General features: G+C 39.5%; 1 long non-coding RNA gene across 1 annotated transcript; it reads left to right on the plus strand.

The window, feature by feature from the left end:
- Window positions 1-1,986: 1,986 nt before the first annotated feature.
- Window positions 1,987-5,204, plus strand: LOC147357372 (uncharacterized). The gene is made up of 2 exons (XR_015142474.1): window positions 1,987-2,217; window positions 3,053-5,204. It is a non-coding gene; the product is annotated as an uncharacterized LOC147357372 (long non-coding RNA).
- Window positions 5,205-25,275: the final 20,071 nt, after the last annotated feature.

Genomic DNA, 25,275 nt, shown 5'->3' on the forward strand with positions numbered 1-25,275 from the left:
AGTTAAGTTAGATATAATCCTAACTCTTAACACATTATCATCATCAGTCCAGGCAGAAATACCTCTCTTGGTCTATTTTATCTCTTCACTCTTTGCCTTCATGTCTGACCACCAATGTCACTAACGACAGTGTATTTTATATAATGTTCTGAACCAGGCACATATCCTCATGGAATATGTTATATGTTTATGTACTTTTAACATAATTTCATCAGTTTCTTCTACCACGTCAACATGACTTTAAAGATATATCTATCTCTGCATAAATATCTAGTTCAAATCTTCTATTTCAGTCTGTACCAACTTATTTTAATTCCCATTCTCTTGTGCAAGTGTTATTGCTATTGTCAACAGAGTCTTATATTCTAATTATTTTCAAGTTTGTTATTACTGGCCTGGAGGATCAATGTCAATTTTTTTTTCAGTGTTGATTTTTTTGTAAGTTGACCTTATATCCAATAATTTTGTCAAATATTTATATTAGTTCTAATATAATTCCACGTTGAATATGTCAACCAAAAAATTAATCAGTAGTCAATGTAGAAAGAAAATAGAAAATTTTACTTGAGCCAACCTGATTATAACCAGAGGCATTTTTTCAGAAAACTCTGAGGACTGCTGTGCTCATTAGAGATCAAAGCACCATTATAATATATTTAAGACAAAGGGTTATACATCAAATTATATATTGACAGTTTATACAATCCAAATTTGCACATACAAAGTGAATAGTGGGTGGTTGTGACCCCCTGTAAGATTAAGAAGGAATGTTATCTCCTAAGGAGTTTGGTTAATGAAGATGCATAATACACAGTAAAGGTGCGGGGGGATGGGGGGAAGAGGCCCAAAAAGGCAGGGAAAATTTTTATATTTAAATTTGTCTTATCTTGCCATAAAGTATGAATTTTATTTCATCAAATAGATTGATTTTATCTCTTTTTTTTTTTTCAGCCCTAATGTCTCTTGTGACTTTTTCTTGTTTTAGTACTTTTACTGTTAAATAGTTGTACTGAACAAAGTTACTCATTACAGTAAAAGCCTGGGAAGAATTCAAATATCTATCAATAAGTAATAATTTGGGTAAACTGTAGTACATGCACACAATTTTACACAGTACTATACAACTATAAAAGCAAATGAGGAAGACCTCATTTTATGAAATAATCTCTGGAATATTTGCTGAAAGGGGAAACAAGGTTCAGAATAGAGAGTATATACCATTCTATTTCTTTTATCTAAGGAATAGTGAGGAGATACAAATGAGAGAGAATTTGCTCCTATAAATTATTTTTAAAATATTAAAGAAAAAGATTTTAAGAAATTTTGACACACCATGAAGCAGGGAGTCTCCATTCCTAAAGTCCAGAAACTATGAAATAGAGTAGGAGAGAGGAAGCTTTTGTAGAATAAAGAATAAGGAACAAGAAAAAAATTTAAATGTACAACCAAGATTACTCTACCCAGGAAAGATCTTATTCAGATTTGATGGAGAAACCAAAAGCTTTACAGATAAATAAAAGCTAAGAGAATTCAACACCACCAAACCAGCTTTGCAACAATTGCTAAAGGAACTTCTCTAGGTGGGAAATACAACAGAAGAAAAAGACCTGCAAAAACAAACCTAAAACAATTAAGAAAATGGTAATAGGAGCATTCTTATTGATAATTAGCTTAAGTTAAATGGATTAAATGCACCAACCAAAAGACTCAGACTGGCTGAATGGATTTTTTTTTTTAAGTATATATGCTGTCTACAAGAGACACATTTCAGACATACTAACTGAAAGTGAGGGGATGAAAAAAGATATTCAATGCAAATGGAAATCAAAAGAAAGCTGGAGTAGAAATACTCAGACAAAATAGACTTTAAAGACTGAGGAGAGGGGATTTTCAAGATGGTAGAGGAATAAGATGGGGAGATCACCTTCCCTCCTACAAATACATCAAAAATTCAACTGCCTGTGGAACAACTCCTGTGGCACATCTTCTGAATGCTGACAAAAGACTCCAGACTTCTCAAAAAGGCAAGCCAATCTCCTCAGAATAATATAGGACAAAAAATAAAGATAAAAAAAACGAGACATAGGATTTCAGGACAGAGACCTATGCTCTGAGGAGGGAGTCATGAAGGAGGAAAAGTTTCTGCACCCTTGGAAACCTCCTCACAGGTGGAGTCAGAGGGGAACTTTGGAACTTCAGAGGGAAACACAGAAACAGGTATGTGGTAGGCAAAATGGAGAAAATTCAACAGAGATTGTTGCTGAATAGCACTTCCCAGCCAACGTGCCTTAAGGTGAGTTGGGGCTGGGTGCTGAGGCTCTGAATTTGGAGGTCGGACCCCAAGGAGAAGACCAGGATTCACTGCTGCAAAGATACTCTGAGGAGGCTAGTATGACATAGCTGAGGGGGCCCAGGGAAAAGCCTGGAGGCAAGAGATCATTGCCAGCTGGAAGGCTCTAACTCTGCACTCTGGCAGAATGCAGATCCCACCTTTGTGGTGGTTCAGCTGGTAAAGAATCCACCTGTAATTCAGGAGACCTGGGTTCGATCTCTGGGTTGAGAAGATCCCCTGGAGAAGGGAACAGCTACCCACTCCAGTATTCTGGCCTGGAGAATTCCGCGGACTGTGTAGTCCACGGGTTTGCAGAGAGTGGGATACAACTGAGCAACTTTCATTAGATGGGACAAGCCGGCTTCAGTCTGCAACTCCAGAGGTAAAAAGCTGGCATGAATGCAAAAGGCAGAAGAAAGCACACTGCAGTTTGTGAAACCAGAGTGGGGGGAACACAAGCCACTTGACTGTGAGGCCACTAGGATCTCAACCCCAGGGATCACAGCTGCCACAAAGCTGTGATTGGGCATGGAATGCTGCCCACACCTTCCTGGGATCCTGAGCACCCTGGCTGCCCTGACAAACACACAACCCAGTGCCAACTCCCCTAGGGAGGCCCATGACCCACCTCAGACTGTGGCAACTTCCCACAGATCTCTGCTGCAGTGGGTACTCCTCACACACACCAACTCTGTCTGCCTTATCTCTCCCTCTCCCCAGCCCAACTGAGCAAATGAGCCTTAATAAGCTGCTACTTTTGCCCCCTCATGTCTGGGCAGAGAACTGCTACCAAAGCGTGACCTACAAACAGAAGCAGGGCCAAACCCAAAGTGAGCACCAGGGGCTATATGAGCAAAGGAGAGACGGGGAAATTGCTCCTGAGCCTCGGTTGGAGCAGATTAAATCCCTGCAGTTAGCCTGAGACTGTGGACTTTGGAAACAATTGTGAATTTTGACAGCAAGTACAAGAAGAGTAAGGCAAGATCTGAGCCTGAGCTGACACCACACTGCCCACAAGAGGTCCAGAGACATTCCCTAAAATATTGGAGGATTTTCTGAGTAGGCAGATTGACTGAGCACATGAGTGGAGAGGTCAGCAGAGAAATCCGAAAGACATTCTTCTTACTACCACTCTATATTTTTTCCCCTTTTCATCTTTTTCAGATTGTTCTAATGTTGTTTCTTCTGTATTATTCTTTTAATTTTTATTTTTATAACCTACTTTTTCCTTTGTAAACATCTTATTTTTAAATAAACTCATTTTACTTTAGTTTCCTATTTTTACAGTACTTTATAGTCATATTGCATTTTTCACATGTTTTTTATTTTTTCTTTTTTTGCTAGTCTAGCTTTTAGTATTAATTTTCACTCATGGGTTTATCTATTGTCTTGATTGCTCTCTCCTTTTTTGACTCCTGTGTTGTTTTTTTTTTCTTTCTTTTTTTCCTCCCTCTTTTTTTCCCTCATTTTTTCTCTTTGTAAGTGTGTGAGTTTCTTTGGGTGTTCTGAGCTGTTGAGCGTTGCTGTCATCATTACTCTTGTGGTTTTGTCTTCTGTGCAGTGTGGCCTCTGAAGCCTTGGTGCTATAGTAAGGGGTCACATATGAACCACTGAGGTAGGAGAACTGGGTCTAGGACTGTGGACCACCAGAGAACTCTTGTCCCTATGGAACATAAATTGAGGACAGCTCTCCTAAAGGCCTCCATCTCAACACTAGGACCAAGTCTACCCAACAGCTACTGAGCTCCAGTGTCAGATGCCTCACACCAAACTTCCAGGAAGAACAAAATATGAACACAGTCCTGCCAATTAGAAGACAGGCTGCCCAAAGCCATAACAAGCCCAAAGACACCAAAAACATACTACTTGAACATGGTATTGCCCTTCAGAGAGACAAGATCCAGCTCTACCACCAGAACACAGAAACAAGTTCTCCCAACCATGAAACTTTCACAAGGCACTACTCCAAGTCCACCTGACAGCCTCCACAATTAAGAGGAACTATGACTTTCCAGCCTGCACAAAGGAGACCCCAAATACAATAAACCAAACAAAACAAAAAGACAGAGAAATGTGCAGCAGATGAAGGAACATGGTAAAAGTCCATAAGACCAAACAAAGAAAAAGGAAACAGGAAGTCTACCTGAAAATAAATTCAGAGTAATGATAGTAAACATGATCAAAAATCTCAGAAGTAATATGGAGACACAGATAAATAGAATAGAGGCATGGAGGGAGAAGATACAAGAAATGTTTAACAAGAACCCAGAAGAAATAAAGAACAGACAATGAGCAATGAACAATAGAAAAACTGAAATTTAAAAATACACTTGAGAGAAATAATAGCAGAATAACTGAGGCAGAAGAACAGATAAGTGAGCTGGAAGATATAATGGTGGAAATAACTGAAGCAGAGTAAAATAAAGAAAAAAGAATGAAAGAAATGACAACAGTCTCAGAGACCTCTAGGACAACACTAAGTGAACCAACATCCAAATTGTAGGGGTCAGAGAAGAAGAAGAGAAAAAAGAAAGCATATGAGAAAATATTTGAGGAGATTACAGTCAAAAACTTTCATAACATGGGAGAGGAAATAGCCACCCAAGACCAGGAAGCCCAGATAACCCCATACAGGATAAACTCAAGAAGAAACACAGCAAGATGCTTATTAGTCAAACTAATGAAAATTAAACACAGAGAACAAATATTAAAAGCAGCAAGGAAAAAGCAATACATAATATACAAGGGAATCCCCATAACGCTAATAGCTGATCTTTCAGCAGAAATTATTCAGGCCAGAACGGAGTGGCAGGATATACTTAAAGTGATAAAAAGGAAAAAAACCTATACCCAAGAATATTCTATCCAGCAAAGATCTTATCCAGATTCAAGAGTGAAATCAAAAGCTTTACAGATAAGCAAAAATTAACAGAACTCAGCACCAGTAAACCAGTGTTACAATAAACACTTAAACTTCTCTAGACAGGGAATTCAAAGGAAAGAAAAAGCTTTAAAAAACAAACACAAAACAATAAAATAAATAACAATAAGATCATGTGTGTGTGTTCATCTCTCAGTTATGTCTGACTCTTTGCAATCACATTATCTGTTGCCAACCAGGTTCCTCTGTCCATAGAATTCTCCAGGAAAGAATACTGGAGTGGGTAGCCATACCCTTATCCAGGGGATCCTCCTGCATAGGGATCAAACCCCAGTCTTCTGCATTGCCAGCAGATTCTTTACCATCTGAGCCATCACTGAATACATATCAATAATTTCCTTAAATGTAAATGGATTAAATGCTCCAACTAAAAGACACAAATTGTCTGAATGGATACAAAACAGGACCCCTATATATGCTGGCTATAAGAGACCTACCTCAGACCTAGATACACATACAAACTGAAAGTGAAAGGCTGGAAAGAAATATAGCATGTAAATGGAAATCAAAAAAGTGGGAGTAGCAATACTCATATAAGGAAAAATAGACTTTAAAATAAAGACTGTAACAAGAGACAAGGAAGGACACTACATTCTGATCAAGGGATCAATCCAAGAAGAAAACATAACAATTATTAATACACACAACACACACACACCCAACATAGGAGCACCTCAATACATAAGGTAAATGCTAACGACTATTAAATGGTATATTGACAGTAACACAATAATAATGGGGGACTTTAAGACACTACTCACACCAATAGACAGATTATCCAAACAGAAAATTAATAAACACCAGGCCTCCCTGTCCATCACCAGCTCCAGAGTTCACTCAGACTCACGTCCATCGAGTCAATGATGCCATCCAGCCATCTCATCCTCTGTCGTCCCCTTCTCCTCCTGCCCCCAATCCCTCCCAGCATCAGAGTCTTTTCCATTGAGTCAACTCTTCGCATGAGGTGGCCCAAGTACTGGAGTTTCAGCTTTAGCATCATTCTTTCCAAAGAAATCCCAGGGCTGATCTCCTTCAGAATGGACCGGTTGGATCTCCTTGCAGTCCAATGGACTCTCAAGAGTCTTCTCCAACACCACACTTCAAAAGCATCAATTCTTCAATGCTCAGCTTTCTTCACAGTCTACCTCTCACATCCATACATGACCACGGGAAAAACCATAGCCTTGACTAGACGGACCCCTGTTGGCAAAGTAATGTCTCTGCTTTTGAATATACTATCTAGGCAGGTCATAACTTTCCTTCCAAGGAGTAAGCGTCTTTTAATTTCATGGCTGCAGTCACCATCTGCAGTGATTTTGAAGCCCCAAAAAATGAAGTCTGACACTGTTTCTACTGTTTCCCCATCTATTTCTCATGAAGTGATGGGACCAGATGCCATGATCTTCGTTTTCTTAATGTTGAGTTTTAAGCCAAAAGTTTTAAGAGTTTTTCACTCTCCTCTTTCACTTTCATCAAGAGGCTTTTGAGTTCCTCTTCACTTTCTGCCATAAGGGTGGTGTCATCTGCATATCTGAGGTTATTGATATTTCTCCCGGCAACCTTGATTCCAGCTTGTGCTTCTTCCAGCCCAGCATTTCTCATGATGTACTCTGCATATAAGTTAAAAAAGCAGGGTGACAATATACAGCCTTGATGAACTCCTTTTCCTATTTGGAACCAGTCTGTTCCATGTCCAGTTCTAACTGTTGCCTCCTGACCTGCATATAGTCTTCTCAAGAGGCAGGTCAGGTGGTCTGGTATTCCCATCTCTTTCAGAATTTTCCACAGTTTATTGTGATCCACACAGTCAAAGGCTTTGGCATAGTCAATAAAGCAGAAATAAATGTTTTTCTGGAACTCTCTTGATTTTTCGATGATCCAGAAGATGTTGGCAATTTGGTCTCTGGTTCCTCTGCCTTTTATAAAACCAGCTTGAACAGCTGGAAGTTCACAATTCACGTATTGCTGAAGCCTGGCTTGGAGAATTTTGAGCATTATTTTTCTAGCATGTGAGATGAGTGCAATTGTGCGGTAGTTTGAGCATTCTTTGGCATTGGCTTTCTTTGGGATTGGAATAAAAACTGACCTTTTCCAGTCCTGTGGCCACTGCTGAGTTTTCCAAGTTTGCTGGCATATTGAGTGCAGCACTTTCACAGCATCATCTTTCAGGATTTGAAATAGCTCAACTGGAATTCCATCACCTCCACTAGCTTTGTTCATAGTGATGCTTTCTCAGGCCCACCTGACTTCACATTTCAGGATGTCTGGCTCTAGGTGAGTGATCACACCATCGTGATTATCTGGGTCATGAAGATCTTTTTTATACAGTTCTTCTGTGTATTCTTGCCACCTCTTCTTAATATCTTCTGCTTCTGTTAGGTCCATCATTTTTGTCCTTTATCGAGCCCATACTCAGCTATTAAAAAGAATGCATTTGAATAAGTTCTAATGAGGTGGTTGAAACTGGAGTCTATTACACAGAATGAATTAAGTCAGAAAGAAAAACACCAATACAGTATATTAATGCATATATATGGAATTTAGAAAGATGGTAACGATGACCCTATATGAGAGACAGCAAAAGAGACACAGATGTAAAGAACAGACTTTTGGACTCTGTGGGAGAAGGTGAAGGTGGGATGATTTGGGAGAATAGCATTGAAACATGTATGTTATCATATGTGAAATAGATCACCAGTCCAGGTTTGATACAAGAGACAGGGTGCTCAAAGCTGGTGTACTGGGATGATCCTGAGGGATGGGATGGGTGGGGGAGATGGGAGGGGGTTCAGGATGGGGAACACATATACTCCCATGGCTGATTCATGTGAATGTATGGCAAAAACCACCACAATAATGTAAAGTAATTAGCCTCTAATTAAAATAAATGAATTTTTTAAAAGAAAGAGAAAAACAAATATCATATATTAACACATATGTGTGGAATCTAGAAAAATGGTATAGGTGATCTCCTTTGCAAAGCATAAATAAAGACACAGACATAGAGAACAAATATGCTGTCACCAAAATGGAAAAGTAAGGATGGGATGATTTGGGAGATTGATATTGACATATATACACTGTTGATACTATGTACAACACAGGCAACTAATGAGAACCTACTGTATATCTTGGGGAACTCTACTCAATGTTCTGTGGTGATCTAAATGAGAAGGAAATGCAAAAAGGGGGGATTATATGTATACATATCCAAAAAAGAGAGGATATACGTATACATATAGCAGCAAGATGTATTGTATGGACCGCAACCTGCCAGGCTCCTCTGTCCATGGAATTCACCAGGCAAGAATACTGGAGTGGGTTACCATTTCCTTCTCCAGCATGGCTGATTCACTTTGCTGTACAGTAGAAACCAACAGAACATTGTAAAGCAACTATACTCCAACAAAAATCATTTTTGGGAAAATGAAGAACAAAGAAATAAGTACAGAGCCCAGAGTTGGCTTGGCATTTGGGGATTTGCTAGACTGAGAGACAACTACTTTCAATTGACTAGATATACTGAGTTTCTCAACAAGTGGAGTGTTTACAAGGATGTGAAAGTTACCTACGTTTCAGTGTGTTGATATGCACCTTCCACCTTGAGTAGGAGTGACTCTATTTTGGGCCCAGAAATCTATCTCAACCAAATACTCCTGGATTTGGTACAAACTAGAGTAGACCCAGAGCCTTAACTCTATGCTTCTAGGAGAATTTCTTGAGCTGACATCCCAGATTAGTAATTATTGTCTGTATTCCTTCTGCCTAATGCCATGTCTTAAAGAGATGGGAATACCAGATCCCTTTACCTGCCTCCTGAGAAATCTGCATGCAGGTCAAGAAGCAACAGCTAGAACCGGACATGAAACAATGGACTTGTTACAAATTGGGAAAGAAGTACATCAAGGCTGTATATTGTCACCCTGCTTATTAACTTACATGCAGAATCAGTCAGTCAGTCAGTCAGTTCAGTCACTCAGTCATGTCCAACTCTTTGCGACCCCATGAACGCAGCACGCCAGGCCTCCCTGTCCATCACCAACTCCCGGAGTTTATTCAAACTCACATCCATCGAGTCAGTGATGCCATCCAGCCATCTCATCCTCTATTGTCCCTTCTCCTCCTGCCCCCAATCCCTCCCAGCATCAGGGTCTTTTCCAATGAGTCAAATTTTCACATGAGGTGGCCAAAGTATTGGTGTTTCAGCTTTAGCATCAGTCCTTCCAAAGAACACCCAGGACTGATCTCCTTTAGGATGGACTGGCTGGACCTCCTTGCAGTCCAAGAGCCTCTCAAGAGTCTTCTCCAACACCATAGTTCAAAAGCATCAATTCTTCAGTGCTCAGCTTTCTTCACAGTCCAACTCTCACATCCATACATGACCACTGGAAAAACCACAGCCTTGACTAGATGGACCTTTGTTGGCAAAGTAATGTCTCTGCTTTTGAATATGCTATCTAGGTTGGTCATAACTTTCCTTCCAAGGAGTAAGCGTCTTTTAATTTCATGGCTGCAATCAATATCTGTGGTGATTTTGGATCCCCCCAAAATAAAGTCAGCCACTGTTTCCACTGTTTCCCCATCTATTTCCCATGAAGTGATGGGACCAGATGCCATGATCTTCGTTTTCTGAATGTTGAGCTTTAAGCCAACTTTTTCACTATGCAGAGTACAACATGTGAAATACCAGGCTGGATTAAGCACAAGCTGGAATAAAGATTGTCCAGAGAAATATAAATAACCTCAGATATGCAGATGACACCACCCTAATGGCAGAAAGAAAAGAGGAACTAAAGAGCCTCTTGATGAAACTGAAAGAGGAGAGTGAAAAAGCTGCCCTAAAACTCAACATTCAAAAAACAAAGATTATGGCATCTGGTCCCATCACCTCATGGCAAATAGATGGGGAAACAGTGACAAACTTTATTTTTCTTGGCTCCAAAATCTCTGCAGATGGTGAGTGCAGCCATGAAATTAAAAGTTGTATGCTCCTTGGAAGAAAAGCTATGACCAACCTAGACAGCATATTAAAAGCAGAGACATTACTTTGCCAACAAAGGTCCATATAGTCAAAGCTATTGTTTTTTCAGTAGTCATGTATGGATATGAGAGTTGGACCATAAAGAAAGCTGAGTGTTGAAGAATTGATGCTTTTGAACTGTGGTGTTGGAGAAGACTCCTGAGAGTCCCTTGGACAACAAGGAGATCAAACCAGTCAATCCTAAAGAAATCAGTCCTGAATATTCATTGGAAGGACTGATGCTGAAGCTGAAGTTCCAGTACTCTGGCCACCTGATGTGAAGAACTGACTCACTGGAAAAGACCCTGATGCTGGGAAAGATTGAAAGCAGGAGAAGGGGATGACAAAGGATGAGATGGTTGGATGGCATCACCAACTTGATGAACCTAAGTTTGAGCAAGCTCCAGGAGTTGGTGATGGACAAGGAAGCCTGGCATGCTACAGTCCATGGGATTGCAAAGAGTTGGTCATTACTGAGTGACTAAACTGAACTGAACTTCATGTCTATTGAATCCAGTTTTCAACTATTATATTTTTATACTCAATATTAAAAGGTAAAATTCAACTGAGTAAATTTGAAGATATAATTAAGTGATTCATGAAATTAGGCAGCTTCCTATCTAGCAACTAGAAGGGCACTAATATCTATAAGTGGTTGTACAAATGAAAGGTTTCATAGGAAGAAGGGTGGGGCAGGGGAGCTATTAGCAAAAGGGAAAAAAGGATTACTTTTAGGCCAGAACATTTTCTTTTTGTCAGGAAGGAATTTGGTGATGGTTTTACCCTGCAGATGCCTCTTCTTCCTCTGAGGGATGGAAAGGACCCATGTAGTGGATTACTTCATTGATGCTGACCAAAAAAGCCCAAACATGTTGGTTAACATTACATTTCTGGTGCAGGTTGAAACTGCAAGTAGGCCAGGTATTAAATCTTGATTTAATATGATGGGTTTTAGCATAAGATGTGCCATTTAGGGCTTGTGGTTTTTCTCTTTAGTGCTGGGATATCTACTTGGGTCTTCTTGGCTGTGTTTTGTCCCTGCTCCATATTGCCAATGTCATCTCCTATTTTTTGAGAATATTTATTAAGCTGATTTTAAAGCCTTGCTCCAGGTGGGTGCAGTCCCAAGATGGCACAGGAATAGGACAGGGAGACCACTTTCTCCCCATAAATTCATCAAAAGATCATTTGAATGTGGAGCAACTTCCACAAAACAACTTCTGAATGCTGGCAGAGGACACCAGACACCCAGAAAGGCAGCTCAATCTCTTCAAAAGAAGGTAGGACAAAATATAAAATATAAAAACAGAGACAAAGGAATTAGGGGCAGAGACCCATCCTGGGGAGGGAGTAGTGATAGAGGAGGTGTTTCCACACAATAGGAAACCCCCTCACAGGAGTGTCTATGGGGAGCCTTGAAATCTCAGAGGGCAACAAAGCCAGAAGAAAAAAAAAAAAAACCCACAGAATATGCGCCTAACCACAACTACCAGTGGAGAAGCAGCTCAGATGCCCACATCTGCCAGCAGCAAGTGGGGGCTGGGCAGGGAGGTATGGATTGCATCATCCGTCTTTAGGGTAAGGAACAGGCTTGAATGCCCTGAGGATAGTCTGAGGTCGCTAATCTGACATAGCAACCCAAGCTGTGGGATTGCCAGAGAGGAAAAAAAAAAAAAAAAAGGACATTTCTCACTAAAGTCTCTAACGCTGCACAGTGACCCCTGGCGCATGCAGAGACCAAAGGATTGTACCCTAGTGAATACCAAAGGAGAGAAAGCTGGCTGCCATTTAGGGCCCTCTATCCCTGGAAGCAGAGAGGCAGGTGTGCCACAGCCAGAGCTGGAAGTCAAAGGGCCACTGCAATGTCAGCCCCAGAGACCGCATTTCACACCAAACTGTGAGCAGGCTGCCAGTTGTTAACCACGTCTTCCTGGGATCCTGATGGTTCACATCAGACAAGAGTGTCACAGCCTGAGATCAGCTCCCCAGAGGAAACATATGGCACACCTGGGACTGTGCTCATGGTGCACCCGAGAAACCAAGAGGCTGGGACTGGGGAGGTGAATAAGATGCACAGCCCACCTGGGACAGTCCACTCGCCAAGCATCCAGTTGCCTCAGTGGCTTGGACCTGTGAAGGGCTCAAAATACACAGCCCATCTGGGTCTGTGCCCGCATGGAACACCCAAGAACCTGTGCAGTTTAGGCCCGGAAAGTGCACAAAACGCAGGGCTCACTTGGGATAGTGCCCTCATGGAACACCCTGGAGCCTGAGCAGTGTGGACCCAGGAAGTACATGCAACCTTGAGCTGTGGCAAACCCAGTGTGGTCCATCCAATATAAGCACTCCTCACACATGCCAGTGGTATGTGTTTGCAGTGTCCCTCCCTTTCCACAAACAGCTGAACACATGACCATGGATAAATGGTCCCTTTCGCCCCATCATGTCAGGGTGGAAATTAGACACCGAAGAGACTTGCAAACAGAGGACGCCAAAATAAACAAAAAGAAGAGGGAACTGCCATGGAAGTGACAGGTGCAACAGTTTAAAACCCTGCAGTAAATGCTGAGACTGTGCATTGACTTGCAACTATAGACCTTGAGAACAAGTACAAGCTAGAAAAAGGGATAATCTGACACTGAACTGGCCCCACATTGCCCACAAGAGCTCCAGAGAAATTCCTAGGTGCATATTTACTGTTATCACTTTTTAGTTTTTTAAAATTTTAGTTCTTTATTACTCCTTTATCTTTCATTTTTATAGCTTACTGTTAACTAAGAAAAAAAAAACCCTATATTTTAAAACAAATTCCATATATATTTTTAAATTTTTGTGATCAATTTTGTTTTATACTTTTTATATTGAATTTTTGAGCATCTAACCTGTATTCTAGGCTTTTAGTCTTTGCTTTTTAATATTTGTTAGCAATTTTGTACCTTCAGTATCCATCTAATCTTCAGTATCCATTTTCACTTAGGGATTTGATTAAGAACTTGATTTATCTTTCCCATTTTGACTCTCCCTTTTTTCCCCCTGGTCATCTCTATCTTCCTCCTCCCTCTTCTCATCTCGATATAACTCTATGAATCTCTCTGAGTGTTCCTGGCTGTGGAGAGTTGTTTCACCATTAACCTAGGGGTTTTATCTTCTGTGATGTATGGTTGGAGAAGTCTTGAAGCTACTGTAAGAGGGGGACTAAAACACAGATGCAGGAGGCTTAACTCCAGAACTTCAGAACATCAGAGACTTCTGACTCCAGGGAACATTAATAGACAAGAGCCCACCCAAAAGTATCCATACGTATACTGAAACCAAGCTCCACCCAAGAGACAGCAAGTTCCAGTGCAAGATACACCATGCTAATTCTCCAGCAAAATAAGAATATTGAAAGATGGGCTGCCCATGGCCATACCAAGTCCAGCAGAAACCCCAAAACAAACGACTGGACACTTCATTGCACTCCAGAGAGAAGAGATACAGCTCCACCCACCAGAACACAGACACAAGTTCCCCCAACCAAGAAACATTGACAAGCCACTGGTCCAGCCCCACCCACAGGGAGAAGAATCCACAAATAAAAGGAATCACAACCTTCCAGCTTGAAGAAAGGGCACTCCAAACACAGCAAGCTGAACAAAATGAAAAGACAGAGAAATATCCAGCAGGTGAAGGAACATGATAAAAATCCACCAAACCAAACAAAACAGTAGGAGATAGGAAGTCTACCTGAAAAAGAATTCAAAATAATGATAGTAAAGATGATCCAAAACCTAGAAAACAAGATGTAGTTATAAATAAATAGATTAGAAACAAGGATTGAGAAGAGTAAGAAATGATTAACAAGGACCTAGAATAAATAAAGAAGAGTCAATCAATAATGAACAATTCGATAACTAAGATTAAAAACACTCTGGAGAGAACCAACAGTAGAAAAACTGAGACAGAAAAGAGGATAAGTGAGGTGGGAGATGGGATGGTGGAAATAAATGAAGCAAAGAGAAAAAATAAAAAAGATTAAAAAAACAATGAGGACAACCTCAGAGAATTCTGGGATAATATTAAATGTCCCAGCATTTGAATCATAGTTGTCCCAGAAGAAGAAGACAAAAAAAAAAGAGTATGAGAAAGTACTTGAGGAGATAACAGTCAAAAACTTCCCTAAAATGGGGAAGGAAATACCCATCCAAGTCCAAGAAACCCAAAGAGTTCCAAACAGGATAAACCCAAGGCAAAACATCCCAAGACACATATTAATCAAACTAACAAAAATTAAACACAAGGAGAAAATATTAAAAGCAGCAAGGGAAAAGCAACAAATAACACACAAGGGGATCCCCATAAGGGTAACAGCTCATTTTTCAATAGAAACTCTTCAGGCCAGAAGGGAATGGCAGAATATACTTAAAGTGATGAAAGAGAAAAACCTACAATCAAGATTACTCTACCCAGCAAGGATCTAATTCAGATATGAAGGAGAAATCAAAAGCTTTACAGAAAAGCAAGAGCTGAGAGAATTCAGCATCACCAAACCAGCTGTTCAACAAATGCTAATGGATCTTCTCTAGACAGGAAACAGAGAAAAGGTTTATAAAAACTAATCCAAAACAACAAAGTAAAAGGTAATGGGATTGTACTTATCAGTAACTACCTTAAATGTAAATGGGTTAAATGCTCCAACCAAAGGACAAAGACTGGCCAATTGTATACAAAACAAAACCCCTATATATGCTATCTACAAGAGACTTACCTCAAATCTAGGGACACATATAGACTGAAAGTGAGGGGCTGGAAAAAGATATTTCATGCAAATGAAGACCAGAAGAAATAGGAGTAGCAATAATCATATCAGATAAAATAGATTGAAATAAACACCATAATAAGAGACAAAGAGGGACACTACATAATGACCAAGGGATCAATCCAAGAAGAAAAAGTATTATAAATATATATGCACCCAACATAGGAGTGCCTCAATACATAAGGCATACTAACAAGTATGGAAGGGGAAATAAACAGTAACACAATAATAGAGGAGGACATTAATACCCTATTCATGCCTATGGATGGAGAAGGCAATAGCACCTCACTCCAGTACTCTTGCCTGGCAAATCCCATGGATGGAGGAGCCTGGAAGGCTGCAGTCCATGGGGTCGTGAAGAGTCAGACATGACTGAGTGACTTCCCTTTCACTTTTCACTTTCATGCATTGGAGAAGGAAATGGCAACCCACTGCAGTGTTCTTGCTTGGAGAATCCCAGGGACGGGGGAGCCTGGTGGGCTGCCGTCTATGGGGTCACATAGAGTCGTACACGACTGAAGTGACTTAGTAGCAGCAGCAGCATGCCTATGGATAGATCAACCAAAGAGAAAATTAGCAAGGAAACAGAAGCTTTAAATGATACAATGGGCCAGTTAGACCTAATTGATTTCTAGAGGGCATTTAACCCCGAAACAATGGATTTCACCTTTTCCTCAAGGGCACATTTCAAGCATCTTTTCTGATCACAATGCAGTAAGATTAGATAATAACTCTTGGGAAAAATCTATAAAAAACACAAACATCTGGAGACTAAACAACACGCTTCTGAATAACCAATAGATCATGAAAGAAATCAAAAAGGAAATCAAAATATGCATAGAAACAAATGATAATGAAAACATGACAACCCAAAACCTATGGGATTCAGTAAAAGCAGTTTTAAGAGGGAGGTTCATAGCACAGGCCTACCTCAAGAAACAAGTGAAACATCAAATAGCCAACCTAATTTTACACCTAAAGCAACTAGAAAAAAAAGAACAAAACAACTCCCAAAGTTAGTAGAAGAAAATAAATCATAAAAATCAGAGCAGAAATAAATGAAAAAGAAATGAAGGAAGCTATAGAAAGATCAACAAAGCTAAAAGTTAGTTATTTGAGAAGATAGACAAAACAGACAAACCATTAGCCAGACCCATCAGTTTAAAAAAGCTAGAAGAATCAAATCAATAATTAGAAATGAAAATGGAGAAATCACAACAGTCAACACAGAAATATACAAGATCATAAGAGACTACTATGAGCAATTATATGCCTATAGAAAGGACAACTTGAAAGAAATGGACAAATTCTTAGAAAAATGTAACCTTCCAAAAATGAACCAGGGAGAAATAGAAAATCTGAACAGATCAATCACAAGCACAGAAATCAAAGCCATAATAAAAAATCTTCCAACAAACAAAATTCCAGGACCAGATGGCTTCACATGTGAATTCTACAGAAATATTAGAGAAGAGCTAACACCTGTCCTACTCAAACTCTTCCAAAAAATTGCAGAGGAAGGAATACTCCCAAACTCATTCTATGAGGCCACCGTCACCCTGATACCAAAACCAAACAAAGATGCCACACACAGAAAAAAAACTACAGGCCAATATCACTGATGAACATAGATGCAAAAACCCTCAACAAAATTCTAGAAAACAGAATCCAACAACATATTAAAAAGACCATACATAATGACCAAGTGGGTTTTATTCCAGGGATGCAAGAATTCTTCAATATTTGCAAATCAATTGATTTTATCAACCATATTAACAAATTGAAGATAAAAACCACAAGATTACCCCACAAGATGCAAAGAAAGCCTTTGACAAAATTCAACACCCATTTATGATAAAAAATTCTCCAGAAAGCAGGCATAGAAGGAACATACTTCAACATAATAAAAGCCATATATGACAAACCCACAGCAAACATTATCCTCAATGGTGAAAAAATGAAAGCATTTCCTCTAAAATCAGGAAAAAGGCAAGGATGCCCAGTCTCATCACTACTATTCAACATAGTTTTGGAAGTCCTAGCCACAACAGTCAGAGAAGAAAAGAAATAAAAGGTATCCAGATTGGAAAAGAAGTAAAATTCTCACTGTTTGCAGATGACATGATTCTCTACATAGAAAACCCTAAATTAGATACCACCAGAAAATTACTAGAGCAAATCAATGAATATAATAAAGTTGCGAGATATAAAATTAATACACAGAAATCCCTTACATTCCTATACACTAACAATGAAAAAACAGAAAGAGAAATTAAGGAAAAAATCCCATTCACCATTGCAATGAAAATAATAAAATACTTAGGAATAAATTTACCTAAAAAAACAAAAGACCTATATATAGCAAACTATAAAACACTGATGAAAGAAATCAAAGATGATGCAAATCGATGGGGAAATACACCATGTTCGTGGATTGGAAGAATCAATATAGTGAAAATGAGTATACTACCTAAAGCAATCTATAAATTCAATGCAGTACCTAGCAAGCTACCCATGATATTTTTCACAAAACTAGAACAAATAATTTCACAACTTATAAGGAAACACAAAAAACCTTGAATAGCCAAAGCAATCTTGAGACAGAAGAATGGAACTGAAGGAATCAACCTTCCTGACTTCAGACTATACTACAAAGCTACAGTCATCAAGGTACTGGCACAAAGTGTCAAGATACTGGCACATCAGGGTACTGGCACAAAGACAGAAGTATAGATTAGTGGAACAAAATATAAAGCCCAGAGATAAACCCACACCCTATGGACACCTTATCTTTTACAAAGGAGGCAAAAATATACAATGGAGAAAAGGCAATCTCTTTAACAAGTAGTGCTGGGAAAACTGGTCAACCACATCTGAAAGAGTTAAACTAAAACACTTTCTAACACCATAAACAAAAATAAACTCAAAATGGATTAAAGAGCTAAGTGTAAGTCCATAAACTATAAAACTCTTAGAGGAAAACATAGGCAGAACACTCTCTAACAGAAATCTCAGCAAGATCCTCTATGACTCACCTCCCAGAGTAAGGGAAATAAAAACAAAAATAAACAGATGGGACAAAATTAAACTTAAAAGCTTTTACACAATGAAGGAAACTATAAGCAAGGTGAAAAGGCAGCCTTCAGAATGGGAGAAAATAATAGCAAACAAAACAACTGACAAAGAATAAATCTCCAAAATATACAAGCAGTTCATACAGCTCAATACCAGAAAAACAAACAACCCAATCTTTGGCCCAAAGGGGGCCAAAGAACTAAACAGACATTTCTCCAAAGAAGACATACAGATGGCTAATAAAAACATGAAAAGATACTCAACATTACTCATTATTAGAGATACGAAAATCAAAATCACAATGAAGTATCATCTCATGCTGGTCAGAATCACCACCATCAAAAGTCTACAGACAATATATGCTGGAGAGGGTGTAGAAAAAAGGGAACCCTCTTACACTGTTGGTGGGAATTCAAACTGATACACCCACTATGTAGAACAGTGTGGAGATTCCTTAAAAAACTGGAAATAGAACTGCCATAAAACCCAACAATCACACTGCTGGGCATACACACTGAGGAAACCAGAAATGAAAGAGACACATGTACCCCAATGTTCATTGCAGCACTGTTTACAATAGCCAAAACATGAAAGCAACCCAGGTGTCCATTGGCAGATGAATGGATAAGGAAGTTGTGGTACATATACACAATGGAATATTATTCAGCTATAAAAGGGAATGCATTTGAGTTAGTTCTAATGAGGTGGATGAAACTGGAATCTATTATACAAAGTGAAGTAAGTCAGAAAGAGAAACACAAATACAATATATTAATGCATGTATATGGAATTTAGAAAGATGGTAATGATGACACTATATGCAAGACAGCAAAAGAGACACAGATGTAAAGACCAGACTTTTGGACTAAGTGGGAGAAGGTGAAGGTGGGATGACTTGAGAGAATAGCATTGAAATATGTATATTACTATATGTAAAATAGATGACCAGTACAAATTCAATGCATGAAGCAGGGCACTCAAAACTGGTGCTCTGCAACAACCCAGAGGGATGGGGTGGGGAGGGAGGTGGGTGGGGGGGTCAGAATGCGGGACACATGTGCACCCATGGCTGATTCATATCAATGTATGGCAAAAATCATCACAATATTGTAAAGTAATTATCCTCCAATTTAAAAAATTAATTTTTTTTTTTTTTGAAAAAAGCATACTCCATTTACCTGGCAGTCCAGTGGTTATGACTCTGCACTTTTCATTTCTGTGGCCTGGGTTCAATCCCTTATCAGGGAACTAAGATCTCACAAACTGCATGGTACTACCAAAATTAAATAAATAAAGCCTTAGTCCATGTTTTACATCAATTCTGTTTCCTCTAGCAAAGGTCATTTTTTGGTCAGTGAATTTTAAGGTTCTTACTTCATTGTGAAAAAATTTGGAGATGAAGTGATAAGTAAGAAGTACATTTATTTCAAGAGAAACACACTCCATAGACAGCATCTGGGCCATCTCAGAAGGCAAAAGAGAAGTTTGAGATATGCCATAGTTAAATTTTATGGACTGGGTAATTCCATAAGCTAATGAGTGGGAAGATTATTCCAATTATTTGGGGGAAAGGGCAAGGATTTCCAGGAACTGGGCCACCACCCACTTTTTGACCTTTCATGGTTGACCTCAGAACTGTCAAGCTAATGTATTACACTAAGCAAATAAAGAGGCTCAAGGTCTATTGGAAGTTGAGTTTTCTGCCATTTTGGAACCAGTTGGTTCTAACCAGGTTTTTTTCATGTCCTATGGCTCTGACAGTCTTTCAAAGGTTATTCAAGCTCTCTTCCCTCCTGTTTCAATTTCAGTGGTGTTCTTTCAAATGGACTGGACTCCCATTACCTAGATATTTTTACTTCTGAGTTCATTTTCCCTTGGTGATGTACCCAAAGTGAGGAGCTGTGGCCCAGACTCTTGCTAGTACTATTCCTGGGGAGTTGGGGGAAGGAGCTAATTCACTCTTTGTACCTTCACCAGGTGACCCTGACATAATCTCTAGGTTGTTAGAGATGCCACATAAACTCCTCAAAAATCTCCCCTGGAAGATCTTTTTCTCTCTGTGTTGTAATTGTTCAGTCCTAAAGATGTGATATTATGATATATAATAAGAAATACATATTCAGTCTTCATCCTTCTTTGCACAAGCTCTTAAAATTCTTGGAATTTCCTGAATGAAAAGACTGATAAAAGAGAAAGGAATGTCTTCTGTTATTCATAACAAACCCCTTTTTAGCCACACCTGAGTTTATCTTAATGAGATGACTCTTGGAAGTTGGGGACTGGTTGTCTGAAGAACCAACCAGTGATCAGAAGGCTAGAACATTCAGCCCCATTCTTTGACCTATGGGAGAAGGGGGAGGGTATGGAAATTGAGTTCACTCACCAATGGCAAATGATTTAGTCACTCATTCCTACATAATGAAGCCTCCCCACATACTGTAACCAAAGTTCAGAGAGCTTTTGGGTTGGAGAACATGTGGAAGTGCTGAGGCCACCTTGAGTAGGCAATGAAATCACCATGCCTCTTCCTACAAAACCTTGCCTTATGCACCTCTTACATCTGACTGTTTCTGAGTTGTATCCTTGTATAATAAATCAGTAATCTAGAATGTAATCTGTTTTCCTGAGTTTTGTGAGCCATTCAAACAAATTATCGAACCTGAGTAGGCTGTTGCTGTTAAGGGAACCCTTGTTTCATAGCTGGTCATTCAAATGCACAAGTGACAATCTGGGGTTTGTGATTGACATCTGGAGGAGCATGAGGGAAGTCTTGTGGGGAGGGAGCCCTTTAGCTTGTAGGATCTAATGCTAGTTCTAGGGTAGATAGGATCATAAGTAAAGCATGAGTATAAATTAATACAGTACTATAGAAAAACTGTGTTTTTTTGTTGTTGTTTGTTTGTTTGTTCTTTTAGAAGGAGAGAGAGTAGGGAACACAGAGACTCAATACTCTGTCTGCATCATTGTTACCTGCTCCTCACCACAGCCAGTCACCCCGCTGACCCTTGAAGCCCTTAACTAGAGCTGCTACATGTCTGTTTTACATTACAAAAGAGCCTTCAATGATCCACTGGGCAATGGATCAAAATTTCTCTCCCTTGTCCTACTGGAGCATGCTCTTCTATCCCATGCTGAGCTTTCCTTCCCATTGTTGTTGTTGTTCAGTCTCTAACTCATGTCCAACTCTTTGTGACCCCAGGGACTGTGGCACACCAGGCTTCCCTGTCCTTCACTATCTCTCAGAGTTTGCTCAAACTCCTGTCCATTGAGTCAGTGATGCCATCCAACAACCTCATCCATTGTCACGCCCTTCTCCTCTTGCCCTCAATATTTCCCAGGATCAGGGTCTTTTCCAAAGAGTCAGCTCTTTGCATCAGGTGGCCAAAGTACTGGGACTTCAGCTTCAGCATCACTCCTTCCAGTGAATATTCAAAGTTGATTTCCTTTAGAATTGACTGGTTTGATCTCCTTGGTGTCTAAGGGTCTTCTTCAACACCTAAGGGTCTTCTTCAACACCAGATTGTAATCACCTTATATTTCCCCAAGAATTTTCTATGGGCTTCTCATGGATTTTGCTCCAGTACTTTGAATTCTAGTGCTTTTCTCTCAGTTCTGTGATATGACTATGATTCAGTTATAAAAAAAGCCAACTGTCCTGTTAATCCACTATTATGTCTAAAGCCAAAAGTAGCTTCTGCTCCTTATCAGCACTAAAATCTCATTTGACCTTTTATTTTTGAAACTTTATATACAATAATTCTGTTTCTTCCATCTACTAGCCATTTGATAATGAGCAAGTTAACTTCCTATAATCTCTGATTTTTTTGTCTCATCTCATGCAAGATAACATGCAAAATTTTCTGTGAAACGTCTTGTACAAAGTAAATAGAGAGTAATTTAAAAGCAGCATAGTGTTAGCCCTTTTTGCTTAATGAACTATCCCAAATCTTGGGGGCTGAGGACAATCTGTTTTTAAAAAATCAACTGAATAAATTTTACAGATCTCATTGGCCTTATTCAATGATTCATGATCAGGCAGCATCCACTCTAGCAGATGGAAAAGAACTGAGGAACTGTGCAAAATGAAAGACTTCTCTATTCAGAAGGAAGCAGGAACAAGGTAGGTATAGTAAGCAAAACTCATATTGGTTATGGTGATATCACTGCAGGGTTTTATCAGGCAGATTACCCAACTATTGCTGATCAGGCAACTCCTGATTAAGATTCCATTTCTGGAAGAGTTGAAACTAAAAATGAAGTCTCTGTTGGTGACACAGAGCTTAATATAAGTGATTCCACTTGGGGCCTGTTTGCTTGTTTTCAACAAACCATAATCTATTTAGCTCATGATTTTGTCGGTTGGTAATCTGGGCTGGACTCAGCTGAGTTCTTGGAATTCGCTACTGTCAGCTAGAATAAAGGTGTATCGGGAATTAAAGGGCTAGGAATTAAAAAGGTACTGCCAGATCCAACAGCTCTGCAGAACAGCACAAGCCTACCCTAGAAAACAGAGAGGCACATTTTTCTGGGCCAGCAAATGGGAGAAAGAGAGAAAGAACAGAACACTGGGCTACATGTTTCTCATTGACCAACAGGCTACCTCCAGCTTATTCACTTGGCAGCAAGAAAGTCTCTACAGTGAGAGCAGAAGTATGTGTGGTCTAGACTTGGAACTGGCACAGTGTTTCTTCGGTTGCATGTGACCGACCAAAGCAAGTTATAAAATCAGTCCAAACTCAAGGGCTGGAAAAGTACCCTCCACTTTTTGATGGGAAGAACCACAAAGTCACATCCAAGGCCTTGGACACAGAGAGAAAAGCAATCTGCACCCGTTTTTGCAATCCCCCACCACACAATCTCTGGAGATTAATTGCCTGAGTTTGAAAGCTGGTTTTCACTTAATGGTTGTGTGGCCTTAGACATTACTTGACCTTTCAGTGCCTCAGTTTCCTCATTTATTAAATGAGGATAATTATAGCACATCATTTTGCTAACAAAGGTCCATGTAATCAAAGCTATTGCTTTTCCAGTAGTTATGTACAGAAGTGAGAGTTGGACCATAAAGAAGACCGAACACCAAAGAATTGATGCTTTCAAATTGTGGTGATGGAAAAGACTCTTAAGAGACCCTTACACTGGAAGGAGATCAAACCAGTCAGTCCTAAAGGAAATCAACCCTGAATATTCATTGGATATTGGGCAATCCTGAATATTCATTGATGCTGAAGCTGAAGCTCCAATACTTTGGCCACCTGATGCAAAAAGCTGACTCATTGGAAAGGACTCTGGTGCTGGGAAAGACTGAGGGCAGGAGGAGAAGGGACAACAGAGGATAAGATTGTTGGATGACATCACTTACTCAATGGACATGAGTCTGAGCAAACTCTGGGAAATGGTGAAGGATAGGGAAGCCTGGTGTGCTGCAGTCCATGGGTTGCAAAGAGTCAGACACAATTCAGTGACTGAACAACAACAATAACATATATCTCATAGGGATATTGTGAATTAAATTAGTTGATGCTTTTAAAGTGCTTAAAGCAGAGCCTGCCACAGGCCTATATGTCCTTTTCTTTTGTTTTGAAGTTGGTCTTCCCTTTGTCTCTCTCTACTGCCTTGCCTGTGCTCATCATGTTTCCTCTTGGACAAGAGATCAATCTCTATCATCCTCCTTCCCCTCATCAAAATTCCACCCATCCCTCAGAAACTCTGCTAAAAAAGAGCACCCTCCCTTTTTCCTTTTAAGTGGCTTTACTTTTTGCCCCTTTGCATTCCAACATCACTCTTTAATAGCAGTTGTCACATTCTGCCTTCTAAGGATTATATTTTTATTCATCCCCAAACAGTAATGAACTCCTTCAAGTTCCAGGCCCAGAATGAAGGGTGATGAACAAGATTTGAAAAGTCCCTGGGCTTATTGTACTACAGAAGAGGAGAGAATTGTATATATATTTATCTATTCTAGATTGTACCTCCTGAAGGTGGGAATGAAGTCACATTCATTTCTTCATCTTTCACAAACAGTAGTTACTCAAAAGCTGTTAATTGAATCAAAATATATTGAATTGAATTAAATTGAATCTAATGTTACCAAATTGACATTGTTTAGGTCACTAGTTAGCTCTCTTTTTGATTGCTTATGCCCAGGAAAAGAGCTAGATTGCCTTTAATCCTTCAATAATGTCCTTTCCCAAAACATCTCCACAAGCTTTCCCTATTCAGTCACTGAAATTAAGACAGACATTCTCTTCAAAAGGGTTAGCTGCCAGAGAAAAGGTCACGTATCTCTCCATAGAGTCTGTGTGGACAAGGACACTTATTTTCCCCTTGTGCTACTTCCCGTAAGATGACACTTGTGTCCACAAATCAGTATTATGATAGACCATGAAGTTAGGCAGAACTCTTACTCCGAAAATACCCCTGTGCCCTGAATCACAGAGTATTGTTATGGTACTAAGCTTGTATGAGTGGCTTGAGAAGTCACTGTGGTGGAAGATAAAAAAAAAGTAAATCAGAAAATATTATATAAATAATTCTGTAATATTCTGATTTTTCCTATGACAGCTACTTTTTTTTAATTAATTAGTTTATTTTGTTTGGAGGCTAATTACTTTACAATATTGTAGTGGTTTTTGCCAAACATCGACATGAATCTTAAAAATAGAAATTATCAAATTCTTTCAGAATATTTTTTCTCATTTTTCATGGGTTGGGCTGGGAGGGCCTTAAGCAAACATATGGTTATGAATTTAATACCCCAAAATGGAGCCAGGTGTTGCTATTACTCATATTTAACAAAAAAAAAAGCAAAAGAAAAAATTAAAAAATTAAAAAATTAAAAAAAAAAACAAAGCAAAAGAAACCCAAGGAAGGCTGGGATTCTGAAGGTGTGGGTTGATCTGTTATCTCCTCGCGGACAAAGCTGCTATGGGGAATAAAAATTCCCGGGAGAGTATGATCAAGGTCTCCGGTAGTTGGAATCTCAAACTAAAGCATCACCCAGTCGCCCTGGGCTAGAGTGTTAGTTTCTGCCTAACTGCCATGGAGCAAGAATTAAGCTGGTTTCGGGGGTTGGGAAGGAGGCAAGACTGTAAATCCATCTGTTGCGTCTG

This window comes from Bos grunniens, chromosome 15, assembly GCF_055505025.1.
Source record: "Bos grunniens cultivar Pamir isolate PY7600 chromosome 15, Bosgru_T2T1.0, whole genome shotgun sequence".
Taxonomy (NCBI): domain Eukaryota; kingdom Metazoa; phylum Chordata; class Mammalia; order Artiodactyla; family Bovidae; genus Bos; species Bos grunniens.